Consider the following 18,788-nt stretch of genomic DNA (forward strand, 5'->3'; position numbering starts at 1 on the left):
GCAGAGTTCTGTTGTTTGCACAGCACGACTAGAACATTGGTGAATTAACCCCGAGTCACCTGCTGCACAACCGAAGCTAAGTGCTTTACTTTTGTTTAAACCAGTGTTGTTTTACATATGCAGGTGTTCCTATGTTCATGTTTGATGAAGGATGACCAGTGGGTATGTTAGTAATGCTCATTAAGCCCAATCACTAAGGAAAGACTAAAACAGTAGTAAAGTCAATGAGGTTCAATTGTGTTCTACTGTGGGGTTCAAGCTGAAGTATCATCCAGGTTCATAACTAAGCATATGTATGCTAGTGAAGGAGTGAATGGGTGGAGATTCAGCAGTTTTACGAAACCTCAGGAGGGGCATCACATTGAATCCTCTCAAACCTTCCCTAACCCTCCCATTTCCCTTTCCTACCCTTTTACCTGGTTTTCCTAACCACCCCTTCCTATCCAACCAGCGGATCCTTACCCTCTTTCCCCAAAGGGTCAAGGAAGCCTGTGTTGTTAACACTCCAGGCCCCAAGACCCAACGGGGAGGTAGGTGTACGTGCTACCTCCGCGCAAGACCAAGGTCGTGACAACTATGCAATATGAAGAAACCAATTTTATGGAAAATGTTACAATGTTGAATTTTAAATAACTTTCTAAAATAGTAAACACGTCAAGAGATGCACTTGTGAACTGTCAATGCACCTTTTTAATCACAGCAGTAATAGCACATTTAAAATAAAATGTTAATTTTCATCCTGAGCAGAATTAAATCTTTAGGATAACTAGTTACAAAGCCTTCAAAGACTCAATCATGTGTGGAACATTAATGCATATCATTTCTACGCATTTTTCAAGGGAGACTGATTTCACATGGGCAACATAGAGCTATTCTTGAATCAAGTAGCTTACCATTAACAACAACCCATTACTAGTGCTATGGATGTTGATAGGAGAGGTTCAGAAACGTTTATTTAATGGAAACGTCTACTAACGGTTGGGCCTCATTCCTAGTTTGGAGGTAGCCATGTTGCTATTTGTACCATGGCTGCCTCCAAACCCGGGTCCGTGTCCGGTCTGGTTGAATGGGGACTTACTGGGACATTCCGACCCGTGCGGACCTGGTAAATCGCCATTCAACCAACCATTCCCCATTCCCATTTGAGCCACCATAGGGCTCAATGGGAATGAGGAAGGTGCTAATTATGGGCCCGTAAATTGAGGGCCCGTTATTAGCGCCCTATTCCCTTAGCGGGACCCGCAAAGAACGTGTGGTCAGACCAGACGGCCTTTGCGGGTCCCGCTAAGGGACCTCGGAATTGGGCGGTAAGGGTTTAACGTCATCGGTCTCCTTACCTGTGATCGTTAACCCTTACCGCCCAACTCGGAATGAGGCCCCGATCCAAATGCTCCCCCGGAACGTCTGCCATGGCCGGTGTACAAATGGCAGTGTAGAGCGTAGTGCAATGCTAGTGCGCAGTCCACCAAATCACTAAGACCTTTTTTAAAAAACAAAATATAAAAGAAAGGGCCAAACATAAAATAAAAATTCTGTAGAAGAACGCTTATTGTCCTATTTTCCCACACATAGACTACAAAGACATTTTATTTGCTGTCTTTCTGAAGTTACTTGTTAGAGCACGTTCACTTACGTAAAGGTGCTTCCACACATCACTCTACAGTGCCTAACCTTATGTGTAAAGTGAACAGTGCTAAATGTCTAACTCCTCGCCAACTAAAATGACACAACAGTTTAGTGACAGACACAGTTCAAGAAGTGCTCAGAAATGAAACAGGCATACACACGCTCTACGTTGGTGTTGAAGAAGAACACACACCTCCGCTTTTGAAAGTGCACCAAAACAGTGGCTAACTACCAACCTTTTCAACAACCCATATAGGAAAGACACAGCAAATATACAGCTAGTCCCACTTAAGAAGCAAATGAAGTTTGTACATGCTGTTAAAATGGATGCCACAAAGCAAGCAGGCGTGTAGTTGTTGTTACTTAAAAAACCTAAAAGCAATGAGCAATCTGCAATGGAAGACAAGTACGAGCTGACAAACCGATTATTGTTTTGCACTTCTTGCTACAGTAAACTTTTTGATGACCATAAACCCTCTAGAGCTTTCTGTAACAACCTGGAACTAAATCCACTATGAAACGTACTTCTACAATTGAACTTATAAGATAATGATATAATTCAAATGGTAATTGTTCATTTACAAATGAAAACTTCCAAATGACTCCCTTCTGAGCTTCTAAATTGAATAAATGGCAAAGGTGTCTATTTGCCACTTAAGCTGGACGAAAAAGTCAGAACCTTTGGAGTTGGATGTCCATTGGACCATTTTCTAATAGTGTTGATTAATGGTATGCCAACAAAAGGCAAAAAGATTTTACAGAACTAGTTGATCTTGGCAAAGTTAAGTGTGTTAAGAATGCTCTGAGGTGTGTAAAAGAGAACAATGTATACTACGGGGGGCGTGTCTTTGCTGCAACTACAAAGTGGTTCTTTGCTGTGCCACATTGCAGCAATCTACTGTATGGCAGGGGTTGGTGGGGAGGAATGTGTGTATGGGGTGGGATAGTGGGAGGGCAGTTGGGTGGCAAAGGGGCATTTAGGGGGTGGGATCAGTTATGTCATATGTCCTGTGTCGTTCCTGTAGCAGGAAGCTGTGTCAGAAGAAGGTAAGTGTGCAGGGTTGGCCTAGTGTTTTTTGGGATGGAGAGTTAGCAGGGGTTGAACACCCTTTCATGAGTGGTGGAGACAGGAGGTGAGGATTTAAGCGAGGAATCCCCTTTAAGGAAGAGGGACGTGGAGGGAACAAGCAGTGAAGGGAGGGCATCAATGTATTTATTGTGTGGAAGGGAACTGCAGAGTGAATATTATCAATGCTGTGACATGAAACCTACTACAGTTATCTAAATGTTTTATAAAACATAAAGGTCTTTTCCCAGATATATAAAGACATTCCCTATGAGGTGAACTGACAAAAACTTTGGCCTCTATTCGTGGTCCCCTGTGTGGACCAGAACTGAGAAACTAGCATATGCCAGTTTTGAAAGACATGACATGGAACACAAACCGGAGCCGAGTGAAAATCAAAGGGTAATTGATGAAAACACATAAAATGAGCATCAATGCCCATCACTCAAACATTGCAAGTAGAGGAATAATCTTAATTGCGAGTGGGCAATCAGGAGCCCAGGATCAGCTGGCTGCCATGACTCTGCTCCCCGATCCCAACATGGCTGACAAGCTTTTTGCAATCTTGGGTTTTTGGGGCCCCGGAAGTGGGCTGATCCTATCTATAAAAACATACCCAACAGCTACTATCAAAGTAGACGAAAAGCCAGACCCTTGGGGATGTGATGGAGCCTGCCACAAACAAATATATAAAAGTCAAAACTGACCCAACAATCAGAGCATTCATTGGGGCAATTACTCCTATAGCATACATAAAAAAAGACATCCAAATGAACTGATGTTGAGGGGTTGAATGGGTGGGTGAGAACCTGCATCAGCCAAGCCAAACAGGCAAAATACTCGTCCTTTGTCCTCATCTTACTCAATCTCTCTTCTGCCTTTGGCACAGTCAACCATGCCATCCTGCTCAACCAGCTCCATGATAACCTGGGTATCACCGATCAGACCCTGGACTGGCTGACCTCTTTCCTCTGTGATCGACCCTCCCAGGTCCAACTAGGGTCCTTCCTCTCCTCTATCTCTCTCTCTCTACCTGTGGTGTTCCCCAGGGGTCTAAACTCTCTCCCTGGCTGTTGCTGCTCTCTGCACCAACTTTCAGTGCTATGCGGATGACACTCAGCTAATTTTCAGGCTCCCTCTGCCACCTCTTCTCCTTCGCTCATCTCTGACTCTCCGTCTGCTATCCAGGAGTGGTGTGTCACCAATGATCTCTGCCTTAATGCCAGTAAGACTGAGATTCTCCTCATTGGCACACCCGCTGCCTCCTTTCCAGTCACTCTCTGGCCGGCCTCCCATGGCCCTCTTCCTGCTCCCACCTTTGAGTCTAAGAACCTCGGGGTCATCTTCAACTCCACACTCTCCTTTTCTCCTCACATCTCTGACGTCTCCAAGAAGTCACACTATATCGTGGCTGGAAACCTCTATGGAACTCTCCCATGACCCCTCCTCACCTGGCTCTTCCGATGAAGTGTTTCTTGTCTCCGAGGTCTCTCTCCTTCTGGATTTCTCTTTCCTGGTCTTCTTCCTGATCTTGACCCTCTTATCGTGCAGGTAAGGACAGGCTCCGCTGGAGGCCACCTTTGCAGGAAACAAGTTCCTAACCAAAAGAGACCCCCAGAAAGCCCGGCTCAGTTTCAGGGGAAACGCTTCTTCAGCACCAAACACTCCTGATATGCTGTGGCAGCTCCGAAGGATGGCTCCACTTATGGAGAGGTTTGTATTCTGGGAGGCAGGCGGAAGTAAACCACAGCTATCCGTAATGTAGATAGATGGGCCGGATGGAATCGAAAGTAAGTATTGAGTAAGGTAAGTTAAATGTTAGAGATGGTAGGAGTGAGCAATTAAGTAAATTCAATAGACAAGAATGCCAGGATGGCTGCAGGGCGTGCAGGAGCACAGACTGAGGAGGAAAGTCACGGTAACCCGGAAGTGCACCGTGAGAAGGGTAGCGACCCAAGAGGAGGAAAGATCCGAAAATACAGGCCACAGGAGAGCGGGAGAGTACAGCTGAAAGACGCACCCGAGGAAGGGGGCGGCGAATCCCTGAGGCGGAAGAAGAAGAGAAGCAAGGTGAGTAAGCGGAGGCCGAAGGCAGCCAAGGGTAAGGAAAGCGAATTCCTCACTACCGGAGGGAAAGGCGAGCGGCAAGGGACCCAGAACACCAAGCGGGTACCAAAGGAACGATACAACGCGCTGGATGTAGGGTTAGACGCGTTGTTATAGAAACGCCGTAAGGCGGCGGCCATCTCGGAAGAAGGCTAGACCGCGCCTGACACTTCTAACTGGCTAATACCTGCGATGCGCAGAAACCCATCTATACCATTCCTTCCAGGACCGGGACATGACAGTATGACCCTTCCTCCTCGGGGTTCCCCCCGGCTTGCCGGGATGTCTTCTATGGAAGATCTGTAGAAGTCGAGGTGCATGAATATGGTGTCTGGGTTCCCAAGTCTGGTCTGACACAGAGTACCCCTTCCAATGCACTAAATACTGTAATGTACCTCGGTGGTATCTGGAGTCGACAATATGAGATACCTCATATGGATCTGGAACAAACGGTTTCAACAAAGAGGTATGGAACAATAGATGCACTCACTTCATCTTCTGTGGAAGCCGTAATCTGTAGGCCACCGGGTTGATCTGTTCCAATATTGGGAAGGGACCCAAGTATCGAGGAGCAAACTTGCCTAAGTGCAACCAACGAGGGAGGAATTGGGTTGCGAGCCAGACCAGAATACCGGGAGACCAATCTGGATTGGATCGTCTGCCACGATCTGCTCCCTCTTTATTCTTCCTTCGACTTTCTTCCAGGGCTCTCATAGTTTCCTTCTGAGTAGACCATATGGATTCCAAGAGGCTGTCCACCGTCGGGGAATCTGAAGAGCCCCGTTTCATCCAAGGTACATGTGAACGGTGGTAACCGTAGGTACAAAGGAAGGGACTCATCCTAATGGCAGAGTGATAGGTGTTATTATAGGAGAATTCTGCCAATGGTAATAGAGAGGACCATTTGTCTTGTTCCCAGTTACAGAAACATTGTTAGTATTGTTATAGGGTGGCATTTAGCCTCACTGTCTGGCCATTGCTTTGGGGATGAAATCCGGAAGAAAGCGCCCTCTGGATTTCCAGTTGGTTGCACAAGGTAGTCCAGAACCGAGAGGTAAATTGTGACCCTCTATCCGAGAGTAAGTTCTGGGTAACCCGTGAAGTCAAACTATTTCTCTGAGAAAGACGGTTGCCACTTCTGGAGCAGAGCGAAGACCAGGGAGGGTCATGAAATGAGCCATCTTACTAAAGGAGTCCACTGTAATCATGATGGCTCGATGACCTTCAGACAAAAGAAGATCTACAATAAAGTCAGTTGACACGTGCTACCAAGGCTGTGAGGGTAAAGGAGGCTGTTGCAACTGACCCAGGGGTTTGCCTGACAGAGACTTATTGGCCGCACAGATCGGACAGGAGGATACGTATCGTTGTACATCTTGTGACAGAGTTGGCCACCAGAAGAGTCTCTTCACTAATTTCACTGTGTTCTTTAAACCCTGATGACCAGCCAAAGGCGCCCCATGGCACCAGGTTAGCATCTGCGTCGGTAAATCACTAGTAGGGATGAATAGAGCCTTCTTATGGTATAACAAACCATCCTTATGAACCAGGTTGGGGTTTCTCTTATCTTCATTCTGGATCCCTTCTTGGACTGCTTGGAAAAACCCGGAAACTACTGCTATAAAACTCTTTTTGGCTAAGAGCAGCTCCCTTCCACTGTGGATCTCTTGGGTTACCTCCAGGCATCTGGAAAGAGCGTCAGCCAAGGTGTTTTGGGAGCCTGGGATGTAAGTGATATGGAAATCAAACTATGAGAAGTAATAGGCCCACCTAGCATGGCGGGCGTTGACATATTCCATCTGTTGGAGTACCCGAAGGTTTCTATGGTCGTTCTGATGATAAAGGGTTCAATGGATACTTGCAATAGATGTCTCCATTCCTTGCAGGATTTCTTAATGGCAAACAATTCCTTTTCTAATACCGAATAGTTCTTTTCAATGGGTGTCAGTGACCTGGAGTAGTAGGTGATTGGGTGTTCCAATCCGTCATCCGTGTTTTGGAGAAGAGCGGCGTCGATAGCACCATCTGAGGCGTCAGTCTCCAATATAAAAGGGCGCGTCTGATCTGTTTGGACCAGAATTGGAGCTGAGGTAAACAATTCCTTAAGACGTTGGCAGGCTTGGATGGCCGAAGTATCCATCTGAAATTTTACACCCTTCTTTAGTAAGGCGGTAAGCGGAAGAACAATCTTGGAGAACTGGGGAATAAATCGGCGATAAAAATTCTCCAGACCCAGAAACCTCTGGACCTCCTTAACACTCTTCATTTCAGGCCATCGTAAGATGGCTTCAACGTTACTTGAGTCCATCCGGATACCTTCACTGGAAAGAATAAACCCCAAATAAGAAACCGATTCTGCATGAAATTGACACTTTTCAGGCTTCACAAAAAGTTGGTTCTCTTGAAGGCGTCTCAGTACTTCTTTCACTTCCTGCGTATGTTCTGTTGGCTCTGCCGAAAAAATCAGAATGTCATCGAGATATACGACCACAATCAAAAATAAAAGATCAGAAAATATCTTGTCCATATACCTCTGGAAGTTTGCGGGAGCATTCACCAGGCCGAATGGCATCACCCTGTATTTGAAAAGACCTAGAGGGGTCCTAAAAGCGGTCTTCCATTCATCTCCCTCCTTAATTCTAAGAAGGTGATATGCCCCCCGAAGGTTTAACTTGGTGAAAATGGTAGAACCTTGCACTGCCTCTAAGATGTCTCGGATCAAAGACATCGGGTACCTGTCTCAAAGGGTAATCCTATTAAGACCTTGATAGACTATGCAAGGTCTTAGTTCTGAGGTGCCTCTCTTGGGGATGAAGAATAATGACGCTCCCCCGGATGATCAGGATTCACAAATGAGGCCATTTTCAAGGTTTTCCTCGAGGTATTCCTTGAGAGCCTTCCTCTCCGGAAGAGAGAGGGGAAACATTCTTCCAAAAGGTAGTACTCCCCCCTCTTGCAGCTCAATTGAGCAATCTTCGGGTCTATGAGGTGGTAACAGGCGAGGTACTTTGTCCTCAAACACTAAAGGAAAAGCCTGGTAGGCTACTGGTACAATCGATACAACAGTAGATGGAAGCGTGGTGTCCTGACCCACCTGTTCTTCTTGTGAAAACTGTTGGAAGCAATTCTCTTGACAATATCCAGAATCAAAACTTAAAGTGTTCAGCGACCAGTCAATGCGAGAGTTGTGTCTCCTTAGCCATGGTATCCCCAGAATTATGGGGAAGTGTGCGGCTCTGATGACATCGAATCTAACCAACTCTTGGTGCTCCCCCATCTGCACCGGTATAGGTTCAGTTTCTAACATAATGGGACCAGAAGTAAGAGGAGGGCCGTCTACCCCCTCAACCGGAATGGCTCGGTGTTTACTCAGTACAGGTACTCCTTGTTGCCTTGCCCAGGTGATGTAAACAAAATTTCCTGCAGCTCCACTATCCAGCATAGCTAAGACTTCCACGGTTTTCTTGGATGCATCTGTAGCTGGATAAGGAATGCCATCAGCCTGGAATCGTCAGCTAATCTTATTGCTTGGGTGTGATTACAGGGTTGGCATTGGCCTCCCCCGATGTCACTCCTGCACAGACTCGGGGGAAAGCGTTTCCTTCTTCCTGGGAGGCACATCCGGGGTTGTAGGTCAACGATTCGAATACTAAGGATTGAATGACAATACTTGCGAGTCAAAAGGACCGGAAAAAAAAAATCGAATGCACTTTTGTTTTTTGTTTTTTGGAGGGTCCCCCCCAAAGCCCTTTTTTTGGCCAAAAACCATTATTTTTACTTATACCAAAACCAAAAAAAACATAAAAACATTTAAAAAAGGGTCTCTTTTTCGGTCCTTTTGACTCTAATGTATTGTATTCAATCCTTTTGTTTTCAAATTAATGACTGGACACCCACATCTGGACAGTTGCAAAGCAGGTGTTTAGAGGACCCACAGTAAATACAGAGGCCTAATTCTCGTCTCCTCCTTCTTTCTTCTGGTGTGAGTGGGCCCCGAGTTGATTCGACCTGCGTGGGTTCTTCGGAGGTTTGTTCTGTCTTGGATAATTCCTTAGATGAAGGGGGGAGGTCATGCAAGGGAGAGTATCCTCTTTGTCGTCTCTTCTCTAGTCGTCTCTCGTTCAAGCGGAATTCAGTCTGTAAGGTCAGGGTTACTAGTTCCTGAAAAGAACCAGGTCAGGGTACTCCTGCCAACTCATCCTTAAGGTCGTCATGAAGTCCTCTTCGAAATATGGTTCGTTGTGCCAAGCCTGGCCAATCAGAATTGGTCGCCAACTTCTGAAACTTAGACACATAAGTTTGGACATCGGAACCCCCTTGTTTGACGTCGAGCATGGCTTCATATGATGCAAATACCACCTCCGGGCGGTGAAATCTCGATTGGAACAACTGCAAAAACTTGTCAAAGTTCAGTAAAGCTGGGTCATTATTAGTCACCAAGGAGGTGGCCCAGGCCAATGCATTTCCTACCATGTCGGAAGTGAGGAATCCCACCTTAGCCTTATCGGTCTCAAAAGCCTTCGGTCTAAAGGTGAAATACACCCGGCAGGCATCCATAAATTCTTTCTAAGACCTGGGATTTCCATCATACTTGCCAAAAGAAAGTGGCATGGGAGGTAGGTCTCCTCTCTCTTCACTGCGCGCGGCCACCTGCTGTCTTAAAGTAGTGTTCTCTGCCTGCATATTCTGCATCTGAACCGTTAATCCTTGAATGGCGGCCACTAGTTCCTGATATTGTTCCAGGGAAGCCATAGGGGACTGTGGGCGTTGTATACTGTCGTGGCTGGAAATGTCTATGGAACTCTCCCATGACCCCTCCTCACCTGGCTCTTCCGATGAAGTGTTTCTTGTCTCCGAGGTCTCTCTCCTTCTGGATGTCTCTTTCCTGGTCTTCTTCTTGACCTTGACCCTCTTATCGTGCAGGTAAGGACGGGCTCCGCTGGAGGCCACCTTTGCAGGAAACAAGTTCCTAACCAAAAGGGACCCCCAGAAAGCCCGGCTCAGTTTCAGGGGAAAAGCTTCTTCGGCACCAAAAACCCCTGATATGCTTTGGCAGCTCCGGAGGATGACCTTATGAAGAGGTTTGTATTCTGGGAGGCAGGCGGAAGTAAACCACAGCTATCCGTAATGTAGATAGATGGACCAAATGGAATCGAAAGTAAGTATTGAGTAAGGTAAGTTAAATGTTAGAGATGGTAGAAGGAGTGAGCAAGTAAGTAAAGTCAATAGACAAGAATGCCAGGATGGCTGCAGGGCGTGCAGGAGCACAGACTGAGGAGGAAAGTCACGGTAACCCGGAAGTGCACCGTGAGAAGGGTAGCGACCCAAGAGGAGGAAAGATCTGAAAATACCGGCTGCAGGAGAGCGGGAGAGTACAGCTGAGAGATGCACCCGAGGAAGGGGGCGGTGAATCCCTGAGGCAGAAGAAGAAGAGAAGCAAGGTGAGTAAGCGGCTTTGCCCATGTGATCGGGACAAAGACTGATATGCAAATGTATATTTCCCATCTGTGAAAGGTACAGTGAGCAAAAAGCGTGTGCTTCAAACTCTCATCTCAGAACAGGCTATCATGCCATGTTCTTTCTGGAGAGGAGCGCCTGCTACCTTTTTTGAAATATTTGAAAGGAACTTGGGGTTGGTCACCCTGAGTTACGTGGGGGTAACCAGACGTGGACTCCCTGCTCACTGTGCTCAGAGAGGCACAGCTTCACCTCACTGATGAGGCCCAACAAGGCTGAAACATGTGTATGGGGTTGCTGTTGGTACTCTTATTCAGAGAGGAATTGCCATAGCATTTTGGTGCTGAACTGCCCATGTGAGCGGGACAAAGACTGATATGCAAATGGATATTTCCCATCTGTGAAAGGTACAGTGAGCAAAAAGCGTGTGCTGCAAACTCTCATCTCAGAACAGGTTATCATGCCATGTTCTTTCTGGAGAGGAGCGCCTGCTACCTTTTTTGTAATTTCTAAATCTGCCTGTTTCTACCCTCCCCCCTCTGCAACTCATCCAGAACAAGACTGCAAGACTCGCCCTTGGCCTTAAGCCCAGGGACCGTATCTCTCCTGCACTGAAATCTCTGCACTGGCTCCTAGTGGCTGGTAGGATTAAGTTCAAGACCCTCTGCATTGTCCACAAGGCCTTCTTGGGCCTGGGTCCTCAATACCTCCAACTCTCTCTTCGCAAATATCTTCCTACTCGAGCTCTTCACTCCTCCGCCTCCAACTCCCTCATGGTCAATCACTTGTCCAAGCAACGAGTTGGTGGCAGATCTCTTTCTTTGGCTGGGGCCTCCCTCTGGAACAGCCTCCCTGCCTCTCTGAAACTTGAGGAGAACCATCTCCGGTTCCGGAAGCACCTCAAGACTTTCCTCTTTGCTTCTGCCTTCTCTCTTCCTCTCTTCTGCTGAATTCCTGGCTGAAACTGAAACTGCACTGGTCACCTGGCTACCCTCTGATCTCGGGCCCAGGTCCCCTCCCCGCCAGATGCACACCTGCACTGCCCTCCTGGCAACCCTTACACTTGGGTCTGTATCTGTAACACTACAGTCCCCCTAACAGCACTTTGGACACCTGCTATCTGCACTTACCCTTGAACTTTCCACCAGCTGGCCGCACTTCTTTTATTGTTTGATCCCATGTACTGCTCTGCCTCCTCCCCTTTCCCATCACACTTTTCCCCACCCCTCTCCCCTGCACTTGCGCAATCTCAATGTCACCTGGCCTAGTAAGATCATTGTCTCTGTCTTCCCTTTGTTCCCCCTCCCTTGCCTCATCGCGCCTTGAAACATTTGTGTATAGGCGCGTTATAAATGCCATATCATATCATATCATATCATATCATATCATATCATATCATATCACACTAGGAATAAAGCACAACAGGAAATCGCTACAGCAATTGGGCCACAGTGTAGAATAGGTCATGTGGAAAGGGATGGCTGAGTGTGAAAGTCTGTGTTTAAGAGCTTGTGCGGAAAGCCTTATTTGAAGAGATTAGCAGTCAGCCACCTGGGGAATCAAACCTACATACTGGTGGCTGCTGCAAGACCACTAGTCCAAATAAGAAACTTGCAAGCATTGAGAAATTCCTACTTAAAAGTATCCAGTAAGAGAGGATAATTACTATCCAAAAGCACAAAGAAGAACCCATGGGGAAAGAGGGAAAGCTACAGTTCCTGCCTTGGTAACACATTGGAGAAACCCCCAGGACAAGAGAGATGCGATGCAGATCTTGACCGGGCAACAGTCTCAATGCTATTATATGCTGAGTATGATGCAATGTTGGAATGCCCAGCTAAAGCTGAATTCAAAGTCAAATGTAACGAAGAGCCAAAGACAAAGGCAAGGATAAATGAAAACACAAAAACAAAGTGCAAGAAATATTCAGGGCACTTTGAGAAATACGAAGGGCTCTGTCCTGTGAGTGGCTGCCCCAGGAGGATGGAATTTAGTTTAGGGAATTAGACTTCTGACATTACATTCTTGTTAGAATAGGCTCACATGATATAGTTAAACATACTATCCTGACACTTTTGCCATAGACATCTCCCAATTTCTATCATCCTGTAGGTGTTTTAGGAATTGACCTCACTATGCCCTTAGCCTGAGGCGCGTGAAGAAGGAATATGAGCCTGGAAACTTCAAATCTGAAATACCTAACCATTCTGTGACAGGCTTGAAGAAGAGACATCTCCTTGACCATCCTTATGCTAGGCCACTAGATCCCATTGGGTAGGCCACTGTGGTCTTAGAAGATATATCTTGTGTTGGCACTCACAACGCAGTGCCAAGTAGGTCCACATGGTTAATGTTGATCTCCTTCTCCCTACTACCTTCACCCTGGGTCATTTTACTGCCAAATAAACATGTTTATTACACACATTCTTGGTGAGAAATGGCCCACATTAATAATGTTGTAAGCAAATCCCAATATTATTTGAGACTACAGCAGCTAGTTAAGCAGTATGTCTCAATAGCTAACTGCATTATGCTGGTTTGAGCTATTGTTATGGCTATGATCGACTATTGTAGTGCCCTGCTGGCCGGTGCAACCAAGGGCTGTATAGGAAAGCTACAGATACTGCAAATGATACCGTACACATCACAACAATTCTACCAACATGTGACCCAATTTCTGTCCACAGAAGTGAGGTGCACTGGCTCCCTGTGGAGGCCAGAATTCGTTTTAAGATGAACATTATTGTACAACGCCTTGCCGTAATTACTCGGTCCAACGGCTCAACGCACCTAGTCTAGTCTGTCCAATGAGTAAGCAGGCTAGAGGCAATGGTCGTTCATTTCTGACACAAGCAGCTTTGGCCTGCAATAAACACCTCAAGAATCTGCACATTTACAGTAACTTGCCTCCCTTCCGGAAAAAGTTAAATATATTCTTGTTTAACTAATTAATTTAAAGCATGGTAGTTTTTCCTTGTTCAGGCCACCTGTAGCCTCCATCCTATATCTTTTGCGCCCTGATGCCTGTGGGCTCCAGGACGTAATAAATAAATAAATAAATAAGTGAATAAATAAATAAATATGTTAGTAGGTATTTCAAGATTCTACTTGTACTGTGACAGGGACTTCAGTTCTCCTTGCACAATTTCACAAATGGAAAATGGTGACTGCGCCTGGTTTGTGGCCATGCCTAGTGTCTATTTTCATTGGGGAAAGTCCAACCCAACCATCTTCAGCTAGTCAAATATCGTGGTCATCTCCCAGAACCTCCTGGGCCTTACTTACTAGATGGTTACTAGAACTCAATGCAATTCAAATTGATCAATGAATCCTGCAATTCTCTCACATGGCATAATGTTCAGGCATACTCAGGGCCTTATTTAACTGGTGGGGGGCCTTTGGCCCTTCTGAGAAACCCCACAATGTTAGGGCAGGACATTTGGCCCTAGCCCAGCCCACTAGGGATGTACATCCCACATCACTTAATAGTCTTGTCAGACATGGTTTGTGACCATACCCATTGCTCACTTTCACTGTGGCAAGCACTTTGACACTGCCCCAGAAATCCCACTATGGCCTATGCAGGCCAAAGTCCAAAAATGAGGATCCTGCCCTGGCCTACTGACTACAGTGCATTCCTGGACCCCTTTAATAGTTTCACTGATCACACATTTGTCTATGCTGTGTAACTGCTTCCAGTGGGAAGGAACATCAACTCTTCTCCAGAAACCTAATTACGATCATGGATGTGCCTTGAGTTCTGCTCCATTCCCTCCTGACCCATATGTAGTCCAAGCACCACCACATTGTTACCACATTTATTTATTTATTTTATTTATTTTTATTTATTTATATTTATATAGCGCGCAAGCAGCCCAGGGGCATTTAGGCGCTGTTACTTGCAATAACTTAGTTACATGGTACAGGCATGGTAGCAATTGTTGACACATTATGAAAACAACAAGACATCATACTGTTGTTACAGATATTGCATTTGGTCATATAATACAACATACATGAAAAGTATTCATGCTGATGTGTCTGGCCTTATGTGAAGAGGGTAGTTTTCAGCGTTTTGTGGAAGGTGGTGAGGGAGGCCTCACCTCGGATAGTGGGTGGTAGGGCATTCCAGTGAGTGGGCGCGAGATAAGGGAAGCTGGATCCGCCCGCTTTTACTCTTTTTACTAGTGGCACAGAGAGCATGTTGGTGTACGGTGATCTAGTTGGCCTGGTAGTGGAGACAGGGTAGATCCTTTGTGAGAGGTATGCAGGAGCATTGAGGTGAATGCACTTGTGGGTCAGTGTTAGGGCTTTGAACACGATCCTTTCCTTTATTGGGAGCCAGTGGGCTAGTTTTCTGGCCTCAGAGATGTGTTCTCTTTTAGCAATGCCTTGGGCTGCTCATTGATCACTGAATCCTCCAATAGCCTAACTAGACATGCCTGCAGCCATGCACAGTACCTGCTTTCACTGAAACAGGCTATTCATCCTTGTCCCTAAATCACACTATGGAATGGCAGGACTTTGGCCCTGCCGGGCACACTAAACGAATGTATCCCCACAAGTCCCAATTTTCTTTCAATGCCATGTCCACTAACTGATGTATCTGTGGTAGACCTTTCAGCCCTACCTCGAAACTCCACTAAAACCAAGGCATTATCATCGGCCCTGCTTCTGATATCTATCCACATTAATTAGTCAACCTCAAATCTTGTCACTGGAGCAGAGCCTTCAGATTGGTCCAGAAACACTACTGTGCATGACAATGACGTCAAGCCAGCCCACAGAGTAAATAGATGTGCATCCCCCTAAGAGTCTCAATGAACAATGCCTGTGTCCATAACTAGTGCCCACTTGACTGTGACAGGCACTTTACCCTGGCCCAGAAACCCGAATATGGTCATGTTGATCCCAGCACCCCTAACAGTGTCAATGATCATGGCATGCAGCCATGGCCAAGGCTTAATTCTATTGAGGCAGGGCCTTAAATCTTTCCCCAGAACCCCTACTTTGACTAAGGCAGGGCCTCCAGTCCTAGCTCCCCACCCAAACGTATCCTTATATGCCTGGTAGTGTCACTGGGCATGGCCTGCAGCTATGCCCTCTGACAACTTTCCCTGGCACACAGCCTTCAACACTATTCCCAGAAACACTACTGTGACTACGATGGGTGCTTAGGATATTCCTTTGATCGCCCGAACCATATAAGGCCCATGAACTGGAATATGTGTCTGCAGACCCCAAGTGACCTTCTGAAGTGGTCCCATGTGGTCCATAAACCTGCGTAAATTGTCTGTGGGCCATAAGTGGCCTCCATAGTGCCATATGTAGTCTGTGAGCCTGTGGTGAGTCCACAAAGCATATGCAGCCTCCAGGAAGCCATATAATAATAATAATAATAATAATAATAATAATAATAATAATAATAATAATAATAATAAATAATAATAATAATAATAATAATAATAATAATAATAATTTAGCATTTATATAGCACTACAAACCCTCAGGTATCTGAACGCTGCTTATTATTACCCACGGTGTGTGGTGCTCATTTATCGAGCTCGGAAGGATGGAAGGTTGTGTTTGGCCCTGCCAGGATGCAAACCTGTGTCAGCAGGCTCTGCACAGATGTCAAAGTGAGCGCTATACTCGCTGTGCTATCGGACCATAGTCAGTGAGTCTGTAGGATTGCCTACAGTCAGATGTGGGATCCATAGGGGACAGCATGCATTCCACTGGATTCCAAGTGGGTCTGGCAGGGCCTATGAGGCCTGTGAATCCTGCCAACTCAGTCTTTTTAAATTTAAGGGTACATTACAACCACCTGTAGCCCCCCTTGCCTCCCACCTGGCCAGGGAGAACAACCAAGTTTTCAATATGCCCCTACGTGGCTCATGGATCATTCTGCTGACTTGTGGACCACCATGGCCGAAGCATTGCTCTAAAAAACCTTTTAGGGCATAGAGTACTTATCTGGGGGCCGATCACAACCCTGCTCATATCAGGAGGCCCCTTAGAGCTGCAGTATGCCTCTTACATGGCCAAACCTGCCAAAATGTCCATAAACCACAATGGCAAGCCCTTAAAAAATGTTTGGCCCCACCCACCTGTAATAAAAATGCAAGTTCTATGCAGTATAATGGAATGGGAGGCTAGCTCAGGGGCAACATGCTCACCTTGGAATCAAGACGACACAGAGCAACACAGGTTCGATCCACGGGTCTACGCTTAGAAATCTCTGGGTATTAAGTGCGTTATAAATAACCTATCATATCATATCATAACTCACTTATCAGCTGAAGAGGGCTCTTTATTATATCTGTGAAATAAAATCCTTAAGGAAACTAATCCATAAATACAGGAGCACAGGTAAGTATAATCAAACTTTGTGGTTGATCGAAAAGGGGTAAATAGGCCTTTAAAGCTTGCTTTAAATGTATGTTAGCATTTGGTGCGCAAGCAAGGCCGGTGTGGCTGGTGAGTTAGTGCAGAGTTTGCAATCCCAGGCCAGCATTGAGAAGAAGTACACAGTGGTTGCTATTTTTTTGCGGTTTCAAATTGCCCCGTAGAACATATTCCCCGGGAAAAGGGTTAGAGTGCCCCAGATATGCAACATTTATATAACAGTATGTCTGTGGCTCAAGGCTCTAGCGGTGTTATGGAGGAAAGCCATTCTCATGAGAATCAGAATGAGGCGACCAAGGAGGTTGATTAAAGGTCCGCTGGTGGTCTCAAAAGTTTCAATGACTTCACTTTGACTTGTAGGAATTGGGGGTGGGTTGTGATGTCACAACTTGTAATTGAGGGTGGTGTGGAAATGCTTGTGGACCCAATTATTAAACACAATGTATGCTTTTCTATAAGGGTTAAAACTGCATAGCTTTGTGTGGCGAGATATTTTCATGTCCCATGATCACGGCACGGTTACTAATTACATGCATTTTATAAAAGTTCTAACCTTAGGGATGTTTCTTTGACAGCGCCTTTTTGTGCAGTTCTGTTCCACGATCTGTTTGAATTTGCTGTCCCAGCTGCATCTGCGGCCTTGAATAAAACTGTGTTACTTCTTGCACTGGCGTGCACTCCCTTTTGGCTACTTTTGTCATTTTTGGTGAGTTTAACGAGGCGACCCCTGATACTCACCAACCTTATTTGCTCTCTTTCAAAAGGTCAATCTAGTTGGACATTACTAGGATCGCAGTCCCTGGTCTGCATCCTAAAGAGGAGAGATTGTGGACTTGAACAAAGTAGCCAATCAGGCAGCTAAGTGGCGATACATGTGTCTACATGAATATATAGGCAGGTAAGCCCATTACCCTTCATCACTAGAGCAATAACCATCACACTTGAATAAAGGAATTGGTGAATGAAGGGGCCCATGAGAAAAAGCAATTTTATGAATGAATGTGTTTATTTTAATTTCAGAAAAATCAGATGCATACCAAAGCTATCCTAGCACAGATAAATCACATAATCCATACATCATCAATGCACACAATATATATAACATATAACGTAGACATAGAAAAATGGATTAAAATCATTTAGCACTGAACGTGTCTAGTGAATGAATCAGTGAGCCCCACCTTGTGCAACCCAAAAAGTGCAGATTGTCCTGAAAGTGCAAAGAATGGGAGACAATTCTAGCAAAACACTTTTGTTGCCAGCACAAATTGGTGCCTCAAAAGAAGAGGAGCACAAGATGCAAGAAAATGATTGTATTCAAAGTCTGTTGCCGGCTAGGGTCCACAGAACATAATTCAACAAACAATCACTACAGAGAATAGTCTACTATTTGAGACAACCTTAGCACTCTTGTGTGCGCTAAAGGTGAACAAGCTCAAGGAGTTACAGACGTTATGACTCCATAACTAGTTTCAACATCTAACTCTTGCAGATACATGTGTCTAGACACTTTAACACTTTAATGAGTTAAACACAGATATAGCTAATTCATGTTTGCCTACTTTTTTGTATTTTTAAAAGAGGTTTGGCTCCAAAATTATGAATAGGCAGACCAGACCAAACATTCGAGCTGAGGTTTAACACAAATCCGTCCGACGTTTCATGATGCAGGTGAAACAACGTTTATCTATGGAAAATAAATAGTACAATTTAAGTTTTGGGTCAGTCCCCATAACCTTGCCCCCTCCCGCATGGCTCAACAAAGCTGCACACAAGTTCCCTGAAAAATTAATTCAGACCTAGGTCTATACATTTTTGGGAGATTCATCAAATGGCGTCCACACAGGTCACATAAATAAACAAAAGAATTGTTTTCCCAAGAGTATTTCCCATGCAGAGAAATAAAATGAGCGGGGCATCGGGGTGAGCATGTAATGTTTGTTTGGCAATGGTGACGTTATGGTTGTTTCAGAAACTATGGGCCTCATTACACGGATGGCGGAGAACCATGGCGCTATTAGCGCCATGGTTCATGCCGGTAAAATACCAGCACTGCCTTGGCGGAAAGGGGAATTACCGCCCCATTCCAAGGTTTGCGGGGCGGTAATTCCCCCTTCCACCATTG

The sequence above is a fragment of the Ambystoma mexicanum genome, chromosome 7q (genome assembly GCF_040938575.1).
Source record: "Ambystoma mexicanum isolate Mex_15411 chromosome 7q, UKY_AmexF1_1, whole genome shotgun sequence".
Taxonomy (NCBI): domain Eukaryota; kingdom Metazoa; phylum Chordata; class Amphibia; order Caudata; family Ambystomatidae; genus Ambystoma; species Ambystoma mexicanum.